Source organism: Dasypus novemcinctus, chromosome 1 (genome assembly GCF_030445035.2).
Source record: "Dasypus novemcinctus isolate mDasNov1 chromosome 1, mDasNov1.1.hap2, whole genome shotgun sequence".
Lineage (NCBI taxonomy): Eukaryota > Metazoa > Chordata > Mammalia > Cingulata > Dasypodidae > Dasypus > Dasypus novemcinctus.
The window spans coordinates 67,654,280-67,665,405 of record NC_080673.1 but is presented as its reverse complement, the minus strand read 5'-3'; the positions used below and the strand labels follow the sequence as shown (position 1 = coordinate 67,665,405).

General features: G+C 36.5%; 1 pseudogene; it reads left to right on the top strand.

Moving 5' to 3' along the window:
• The first annotated feature begins 7,251 nt into the window (after positions 1-7,251).
• On the top strand, positions 7,252-8,586 carry LOC139439950 (tetratricopeptide repeat protein 14 pseudogene; annotated as a pseudogene).
• Positions 8,587-11,126: the final 2,540 nt, after the last annotated feature.

The window sequence follows — 11,126 nt, the reverse complement described above, 5'->3', positions numbered from 1 at the left end:
AGAATTTCATACCTTCTGACCCATCAAGTATTCTTCTGGGGATAACTCAAAATACAGTGAAAAGTTTATGCATAAAAGTGTTTATTCCAGTATTATTTATAATAATAAATAATTTAAGCAAACTAAATCCAACAATGATGAATTGATAATGAAATAGTGGTTTGTTTTATATTTTGAAATAAGGTATGGGTATTTAAATGATGATAACAAAGAGCTTAAAAAACACAGCAAAAATTGTGATAATGGATTTTTAGACAAATTTTATTTTGGAAAACTTTCAAATAGATACAAAAGTAAAAAGAATAGTATGATGAACCTTCATGTTACTATCACCCATCTTAGCCATTATCAGCTCAAACTTCATGCCATGTATTTCCATCCAAACTCCTCTCCCATTATTTGAAGTCAATCCCAAACATTTCATCTGAAAATGTTTCTGCATGTACCTCTAAGAGATAAGAATTCATTTAAAAGAAAATAATCTCAATACCATTTGCTATGTGGAAAAATTAATAAATTTTGCTAATGTGAAAATTCTTATGTTCTCACTTTAAATGAAAAATATAAAGGTTATATAACATAATATACTCACATACACACACACATCATCTAGAACAATAAAAATTCTGGAAAGAATTCCAGAATATCAAGTAGTGTTATCTTTGGGTGGTGAGATTATTAGTGTTTTCTCCTACTTTAAATTTTTTGAATTTTCTATATTGACTATGTGTTACAATTATAACCACTATGAAAGTAGATTAAAATGGTTATTATAGAGCAGGTGTTTGGGAGAAACTATGTAGACTTATGAAATTATAGATTTTTAGTGTTGGAATTCTCTCTATAAAATAACAGACAGGTAATTATCAGCCTCTCCTTAAACATTCCCTTTCATAAGAAACTCAGTAGTGGGCAGCTTATTCTATTTGCAATCAGTTCCTATAGTTAGAACGCTTTTCCTTATACTGAGCCCAAAATCTATTTTCCTGTAATGCTTAACCAGAGGGTTTAAGTCATGCTCCCAAGAAAAGAAATCTAATCTGTCCTTTGCTTAACAAATTTTAAGTATTGAATACATATATCTTAGATTTCAGAGCTCATTCAACTCATTCATTTACAGATGAGGAAACTGAGATGCAGAGGAGTTATATGACTTTTCCCAGTTCATACAGTTGATTTGTCATGTTTGATGGAATCAGAGATTAAACTTAAAATCTGCTACAACACATCCCTTCAATATAGATTATAGAACAGAATAGAATTACTCTTCTATTAAAATTTCATCTAACGTGTTTTATAGACTTCTCATGATCCAAGTTGTCCTCTTCTTGTACATTTCTGTTTAGACAATGTCACTTTAAAAATGAGACACCCAGAACCTAATCAAACACAACAGGTGTCAACTGAATAGTGCATGGATTAGTATGTGTTCTAGATTAATGATATTTTATTAACATTTTGGACAAATACTTCACTTTTGTGATTCGTGTCCTTATCACGTGTAATTTTCCAAAGTAGAAAACATGACTTTCATGCAAATAAAGAATAAATACCATTGAAAATTTTATTCAACTCATTAATTAATGAGGAACCTACTAAAATGGGCAATCAAAGAGCATTGGGGTTTGTATTTTCCATCAGAAAAGACAGACTCAACTAACAACTTTTTTTAAAAGATTTATTTTATTTATGCATTTCTCCCCACTCCCTCTTTGTCTGCATTTGCCACTTCTGTTCTTCATGTGCTTGTCTTCCCCCTATGAGGCACCTAATGGCCTGAGCCACCTCCACTCCCCACCTTGCTGTGTCTCTCATCATGCTTTCTCCCTTGTGTCTCTTGTTGCATCATCTCATTGTGTCAGCTCAATGCACCTGTCTTAGGGACCGGGAACCAAAACTGGGACCTCCCATGTGGTAGGCAGGAGCTCAATAGCTTGAGCCACATCTGCTTCCCAACAACTTTATTTAGGTGAAAGATAAAAGGGTTAATACCCCACAGTGCAATAAGACAATAACTATTGAGGTTATCCTTTCTACTCGACAGCAATCATTTGCATCTCTACTGGAGAAAATCTATCATATACTATGTACCTTCACAGTATCTGAGCTCTAATGAATAGTAAATAGCAAAGAAAATTCAATAATCTTTGTGTGGACCTGTTAAACAATACCATGTATGACACTGGAAGGACATGAAGTCTCTCCCTTTTTCTTTTCTTTTTTTTTTTTTTCTTTCATTCTAATTATGGAATGATTTTTCTTAACAATTCTCCATTTGATTATAAATAATTTCAAAGATTTTTTCTTGATGACTAAAAATTTTGACTTTATTGTTTACAAGGTACAGAAACAAGTGTTAACCATAAGAGCCTATTTGAGCATATGGTATTGAACAACTAATGAAGCCAAAAAATGTACTTCTATGTGAAAATTTTCATAAAGAAGCTCAAATTGGACTTTAAGGCCTCTATTATTTGCTTTTCTTAAGGCTAAGAAACAAAACCCAAGAAACTCTCTCTACTAGATTTTCTCTTCAATACCTTAAATTCAGGTGAATCACCTCTTCTCAAGGCCCACAATTTTCAAAGGTCTTGAGAGTTGACCTTTCTTAGCACTTGGGTGACTGAGGCCCTATCAGTTACACAACAAATATGAGGCCATTTTTCCTGAGAGGACTTTGTAGGCCTTGGTGCCTCATATAAAGTCCATTTGTTCCTTGATGAAGAACTTGTTACACCTGATTCAATGAGAATCAGCCTCAAACATGACACTTTAGCATGACCTTAACTGTAGATTCAACTTGTCCATTTATATCCTGGTAAAAGTTTTTAGTGGACTTGGTAGAATTAATTAGATACCCCAATTTTGACATGTTCTTAATATAAATCCACTCTCCTGTGGGTGTGAACCCGTTGTACATAGCTCTCTTGAAGACGATATTTTAAGTTAAGGTGTGGCCCAAGCGAATAAGACTGGGTCTTAATCCAGATGACTAAAGTCCTTTATAAACAGAAGAAATTCAGATACAGCGAGACAAAAACATGGGGAGGAGGCACAAGCCAGATGTTAACAAAACCCGAAAGAGAAAGAAGAGGACCTTTCCAAGTGACATGAGGCAGAGCTGCAAGCCACAGACCCCCCCAAGGAGTGAGGCAAGTCAGCCCCAGAGGTTACAGATCCAAGAGGAAGCAAGCTTTCTAGCCCCTTAAATTGTGAGACAGTAAATGCCCATTGCTTGAGCCAACCCATTATATAGTGTTTGTTATAGCTGCCTGGAAAACCAAGACTGTGGATCAATGCAAATAACTATGCACTGATGAAAAGTAAGAGGGCTCGGTAAAAGGTCTGAATTCTGGGGTTCTAGTGAGAATAAGGACTCAGAGAGTTGCCTTGTAATCTTCTTTCCTCAAGTCTTCAACGATGCAGTGATTCCCCTGACTTAGAACAACCCTTGACAACATACCCATTCCTGGGTGTTCTTTGAACATTAAATGTATCAGATACGATTCGACAATGTTTATTTCTGTTTACAAAAGCATAGTAGTCTCCTAAACTTAGAGTTAGAAATAAATTAAGTCAAAGAAAAAACTTCCTCATATACCCATCAGAAAATAGATCATTTAAAAAATACCAATAAGATTCCAAACAAGTAACCCTCATCGGATTGTTTGGGAATATCATTAATTCTTGTTTCACTGGATCTTGAATTGGCTATCTGATTTCACAAAAAACTTCTAGATCATTAAAAAACAATCCTTAGAAATCCTGACACTCTCCCCTGGTACAGTCTGAATGTGTGATATCATCTCCAAAACCCATGTTCAGAAGTCCATTGCTTTGAAGTATCAATAGTTAAGAGAACCCAGTGCAGTCCTTTCTGCAAGTCTCTCCAACGGTTCTGGTTGAAGATATGGTGTCTGGTTTGTAACTTATATCAGGGCCTTCAGACAAGCATGAGAGAAAAGCAGAAATTATCTTGAAGATGAAGTCACTACGGTTAATTTGTTATAGTAGCCAGCAATGTCAAAATGAAGGAGAGCAAAGTTGGCTACTGCATGAGTATTTCGTAAATGTTTAATCCACGTTTCCTCTGAAGATAAGAACATATTATGGACAGCAAGTTCATTGACAAATCTCCAGCACTTTCCTGTATAATAGACAATCTTTGAAATAGTTACATTAATAACATTTTTAATATCTAATTGTTCAATATATATTATAAATTAGATTTACTAAAATCAAAACTCTGTTTTTCACAAAACTTGTGCCCATAATGAATACTAGATTAATGAGAAAGCTGTCCAATTTTCAGAGGAAACTGTCCATTAACGTCTTTTTTTTTTTTTTTGCAGGTGCTCAACTGTTTGAGCCACATCTGCTTTCCTGTCCATTAGCTTTTTAAAAGATTTATTATTTATTTATTTATTTCTCCCCCTGCTTCGTTGTTTGCGCTTGCTATCTGCTGGGCTTTCTGTGTCTACTTGTCTTCTTTTTTTTTTAAAGGAGGCACAGGGAACTGAACCCAGGACCTACCATGTGGGAGGGAGGCACCCAATCATTTGAGTCATATCTCTCATTGTTTCTCCTTGTTTTGTCTCCTCATTGAGTCATCTCATTGCGCCAACTTGTTGTGACAGCTCGAAGTGCCAGCTGCTCATATCAGCTTGCTGTCCTGTTCATCTTCTTTAGGCAGCACTGGGAACCAAATCCAGGACCTCCCATGTGGTAGGCAGGCACACAACTACTTGAGCCACACACACTTCCCATTAACTTTTTTTTGGTTACATCTTAATTATTTACATAGAACCTTGGTCCAATAACATGAGAATAGAGAGCAGCGCCTTGAAATTTATCTCATTCAATGTTCAGAGATAAAAGTGTTAAAACACTCCATTATTTTCTGAGATATAAGTTCTTTTTGATTTTGAAATGTGACTGCGATCAAATTCTGGCATTGTTCCAAGCTATTGAACAAACAGGATAATGAACGCCTTCAGTGCATAGCATACAGTAACATAAGTAACAGTGAATCTTTGGTTCACTTATTCTGGCACACTTCCAAAATATACCCAACAGTCTATTCTCATTTCTGTCCAGGAGGCTTGGGTGCCAAGGATCGGACATAAGCACAGGTACAAATAGGCAGCAAGATTACAGTCAACAGACTTTTAATCCATTTATTGTCCCCCTCTCTCTGAGAACAGGATCTCCACGCTTCTCTCCGGGTAGGCGCAGAACACAAAGATGGTACGTAGTAGGCGTAAGCACGCCCTCGGAACCACTGCAGCTGCGGGACTTGATGAGTTAGTAGAAGACAATTCAGGCCCATTTCGGGGGAGACCGTATTAAGCGCCCCGAGTGGCCCTCCACTCGCGATCCCCGCACACAGCCCTCACTCATCTGGGCACGCAGAGGAAATGGCCGTTCTGGGGCCAAGAGCGCGCCGCGCAGTGCACAGGTCGGCCTTGCGCCCCGCCTGCTGCGGGGCTAGCGCGCACCCGGGACCCAGTAGGCCGCTAGGGCTGGTTAATAACATTTTACCTAAATGAGCTAAACCTAGGGAAGACTGAGCATGACTTCTGATTGGATAACTCTTCCTGTGCTACTCTTACAACAGGATTGAGATGATTTTCAGGACTTGGAGTTGTCCTGGGTGGTGCTGCAGGGACAGTTACTGGACATTGTAGGTCCTCCCATGGCCCACTGGGTGGACTGTGGGAGAGTGTGGGCTATGGTGTGGACCATTGACCATGAGGTGCAGCAGTGCTCAGAGATGTATTCACCAAATGCAATGAATGTCTCATGATGATGGAGGAGGTTGTTGTTATGGGGGGAGGAGTGGGAGGAGGGGGTAGGGAGTATATGGGGACCTCATATTTTTTGAATGTAACATTAAAAAAAAAAAGACAAAAAAAAATACTGAGCTAACATCATACAGGGGTCCCATATATCAACCCTCCACCAACACCTTGCATTGTCATGAGACGTTTGTTACAAATTATGAAAGAATATTGTCAAAATCTATAAATGATATAAAAATAATAGGATCACTTAGGGGAAAAACACTTTGTTTAGTAGTAATATTTTGACAATGCTCTTTATTAGTTAAAAAGGTTTAAAAACAATGCAAGTTATTGGTGGTAGGGTGAGATGTTATATATGTTTGTTTTGTAAGTTCACAACTATTATACACTTATTGTTTATGTATGTTTATGTATGAGTGATATACTTCAAAAAATTTTTAAAAATTTAGGCAGAAACATTGGGAACGAATCTAATAAAAATTTAAAAATACTGAGCTATCAAATCTAATTATTTTTTAAAGTTTAATTAATTAATTTATTTATTTCTCTCCCCTTCCCTTACCCCCGCCCCCGCCCCGGTTGTTTGTTCTCTGTGTCTCTTTGCTGCGTCGTCTTCTTTCTCCGCTTCTGCTGTTGTCAGCAGCATGAGAATCTGTGTTTCTTTTTGTTGTGTCATCTTGTTGTGTCAGCTCTCTGTGTGTGTTGCACCATTCCTGGGCAGGCTGCACTTTCTTTCGCACTGGGCGGCTCTCCTTATGGGGCGCACTCCTTGCATGTGGGGCTCCCCTACGCGGGGGACACCCCTGCGTAGCACTGCACTCCTTGCGCATCAGCACTGTGCATGGGCCAGCCAGCTCCACGCGGGTAAAGGAGGCCCAGGGTTTGAACCGTGGACCTCCCATGTGGTAGACGGATGCCCTAACCACTGGGCCAAGTCCGCTTCCCCAAATCTAATTATTTTTAACATCCTTTTTTATTATAAGGTGAAAGAACAAATCTCTGTGATTTTCCAGAGGTTCTTGGGAAATCTCCATGGTAGTTTAGGTGTAAAGACATTCTGAAAGTTTTGTTTTTTCTGAATTTAAGGTCTGACCTAAGGAAGGCCAAAAAAACAGATTTATCAGAGGAAATTTGATCCTTCCTTAAAGTAGGATCGGGAGGGCTTGAGGGAAAAAGGTTTGTTATGTGTTCATTAAAGCATCAGTAAATATTAAAAACAAACATAGGCTGAGGTAAACAATATTAAGGAATCTTAGCTTTTTCAGAAGTGATCCTTTATTTGCTCTCTGTTCTTGAAAAAATATAATCACAGGGAATGCTTCTCCAGACATCCCTCTAAGTGACTGTGATGTGCTGCCCCCACCTTGGGGGCTAGCAAACTAAACTAGTGGACAGGGAACAGGGGCGGTTAGTAGCCAACTGGCCCTCAGGCCAGCAATCTCTAGCCATGGATTGTGATTTTCTGTGGCAGTCTCTGAATTGCCATGTTTGTTGCTCTCCCTGCTTTGGAACCAAGAACAGGACAATCTGCACTTCCGAAGCCCTGCCCATCCCAATAGGGCAGAAAAGAGAAGAGTGTTGACAACATTGAAATAGAAAAATTCATTTCCCAGAAAGATCTGCTTTTCTGCTTGCCTAGAAATCAGATTTACCTGCAGGTACTGAAGTTAATGGAGACAATGAAGATCATTATGCAATCATGCCACCTTTAAAGCAATTCATGGAGATACCTAGAGTGGACACAAGAAAGCGGTTTTTCCAAGATTTTGAGTGCAGTGACACAGTGATTTGAAGAATTAGTTCTGTTCAGGAATTTGGGGTTTTCACGGTACTGATCTGTTTAGGCAGTGGCATCATGAGAGGCATACCCCACTTAGAAATCACAGCTCTTTGTCCATTAAGAGATGTGCCTTCTCACAGTCACGGGGGGCATCATTTAACATATTACCAAACCTGTGACAACACCCAAGCTGGAATCAAGGATATGGACAGTTACCAAGAAAAGTTTATAAACTCTCTATATACTATCTCTTCCAACAGCCCAATCAGAGATAAAGTTGGATATAATAAGCTCTGAAGAGCTTCCTTTATAATATGGGAGGAATGTTAAACTAAATAGGAATTCTTTTGAGTCCTATGAAAGTATCACGCAGGGAATGGGTATAGCTCAGTGGTCAAGCACCTGCCTCCCATGTACGAGGGCCTGGGTTCAATCCCCAGTACCTCCTAAATACATATATATATTTCACGCAGAGTTTCTTGGGATTTGTTAATCCAGAATTTAGTTGAATTCCTTCAAGAAAAGTAGGAATATAGGATTCTAATCCACCATCTTTAATGAGAGACCTATAAAGTAAAAATTTCTCTGAAGATGATTTTGCTTCTGCATTAAGAAAGAAACAATCTGTGCCTTGGGTTTTAAGATATTTGAAAATTGGAGTTGATTATTTTAAGGTTGGAGGCCATGTGGATGTATGACTGAATACAATAACGCACTGGAAATAGACAAACAAAATATGGACACTTTGGTTACATGCAATGAAAAGAATTCTGAACAAATCAATGGAAGATTTTGAACTTGCATTGGAAAACTGTCCAGCTCACAGGAATGCAAGAAAATACCTCTGCCAGACACTTGTAGACAGAGGAGGGCAGTCAAAAGAAGAAAAATTTTTAAATGCTAAAAGTTACTATAAGAAAACTTTGGCTTTGGATGAGATTCTTAAAGACAGGGGGTACTTTTCAGAAACTTCACAAATATATGCAGAGAAAAACAAACTGAAAAAAAAAGCAGAAAGCAAAGAAAAAACTCGTCAAAGTGTCCTTTCTGCTAGTGAATCAGTTTCTTCTTCATCCTCCTCTTCTTCTTGTCACAGAAGAAATAGGAGTGGGAAGAGGACAGGTCAGTCTTCCTGCAATTCCAAAAGGCATTCATCTAAGGCGTCCTCATATCACATAGATCAGAAGAGAAAAGATGAGTGCTATCCACTTCCAACCATACTTCAGCATTTCTTAACCGAGAACAAGAAGTGAAAAAACTACTGGAAAAGCAGGATAGGTTACATATCAAAAGACACAGGTAAAAAGAGAAAGATAGATAACCTCTCTTTATTTTCAGTTGAAGTTCCAGATGATTTTGGAGGTAGGTCTAAAGATCCAAGAGATTTTTATAATAGCTATAAAAGTCAAGCAAGTAGTAGCAAAACATAAAAGCCATATAAATCAGAAAGGCATTTTTTCTGGTAGAAGAGATTCCTCAGATTCCTTTTGTAGGAATTCAGATGACAAAATAAAAATTTATGGTCGTAGAAGATTTGAAAAGGATATAGAACAAAGAAAAGAGTGCTCTGGAAGGGGGAAGCCAGTTTCAATGGGATATTTCCTTCACCAGAAAGCTCAGACTACTCTTGGAAGTCAGCTGACAAATATAAAAATATGCTTATTTTGGATCATGTGATTTTAGTAGACATGAGCAAATACAACAACTAACTGCAAATCAAGGAGAATATGAAAGGGAGGACAATTATAAGGAAGATATAAAAACAGAGGTTCCAGAAGAAGATGGGCTGAAAAGCAAAGAGCAATCAGAAAGCAGAGTTAAAAAAAATTTTTACCTCAAAATTTACTCAATATATTTAATCAGATGGCTGAATTTAAGAGAAAAAAGGAAATAAGCCAAAGAACTTATATGCCAACGATGTCAGTATCATTTCACTAAAGACTATTTTTTAATAGTGTCTTAAGTATAATAGTCCAATACAGAAGTCTCTGCTCCTAAAATTATTTTACTTCTATAGATTGTAGAGAACAAATGCTTTGGCTTTACTCAGATTAATTCAGTTGTAGATCCCCTTTCACAGCCTGATATTTAGACTTTTCATGTTCATGTTTATGTACAGTATTTCTTACCCTGACTGACGATTTAAATTTCTTCATAAAGATAATTCTCTAAAAGTATTGTTTCTTTACTTTATGATGGTGTATAAGAATTCCTGGATCGACCATATCCTTCCTGCTAGCTTTTAAATTTGAACATTGAACACTTGAATCATTTTCATTAAAAATTACTTCATTCTCTTTTCTGTTGAAGTAAAAGCCCTAAGCTATTGAAAGAAAAAAAATCGTAGACATTCATAAAATCAACACAAAGCACAGAAAATTATTCTGATGAAATAAATCACTGCTATCTAGACAGAATGTACAAAAGGTAAACAATAATTGCTTATTTCCCCTTATTAAGAGCTCTAAGACCACTTTACTAGAAAGCCACATTCTAGTTTTGCGTTAATTTAATATAATTTTCTTTGTGTTTTTTTTAAATTTAATATTGACAATAAAGATTCCAAGATCTTTTTGAAAAATTATCTTATATGATTTAATCAAAACTGAGAGAGCTTTACCAAAAGTTTAACATATTTTATTGCTTCCTTTCAGACAACCAAGACAAATATGATTTACTTTCTACAAACCTTCTATAATTTTCTACATTCATTCAAGTTTTGTCTTACTCTACCTTATTTCATGTTCTGGAACAAAGAGACACTTTCCTTTAGGACAAAACTACTTATTTTTCCTTGAAAAACAAAAATACATTCCGTTACCTTGGAAACATTATTGTACTTCTCTGTTAGTATCGTTACTAATATACTCTTAATTGCCCATATTAACTGCAACTTTAAACAAATTAACCTCTATTTCCTAATTCATAGAGAAAACTAGAAGCCGGGTAATTGATAATTTTCATTATATACGAGCATTTTAACAGACAAGGAAAGCTCCGGAGCACTAAGATATGGCTACTGACAACCACATACATCTTTTTTATACCTTGTTAAGTGGCAAAAATGAACATGTTTGTTAATATGATCCAAAGGTGTAACAACTCTAGCACAGCAAAATAAGAAACAAAGGTAATTATATATTTAAAACTATGCTTAGTAAGCAACTGCTTAGTATGCGTTCTTAATTATCTAAGTAGCCAAAGATTTCCCATTAATTAGTTTAACAATATTAGTCCAAGATTTTAAAGTTAACTTAAGGATCAGAGAAAGTATGCTTCAGCTAACATACTCTATAACATGTATGTTGATATTAAAAAATTATCAAAATTAAAATCCAATTTGGTTATACATAGAATTTTACATTTTTCATAATCCTAAACATTATTAAGTAGTAATGTTAATTTACTTTATCAATCAAGCATACATGAAGTTGGGGAAATTCAGGAAACAAACCTAGATCTTCTAAAAAATAATATGTACAAATGTATTATACTTAAGACTACTACAAATCAAGGAAATGTAGACAAAATTAGATTTTTTT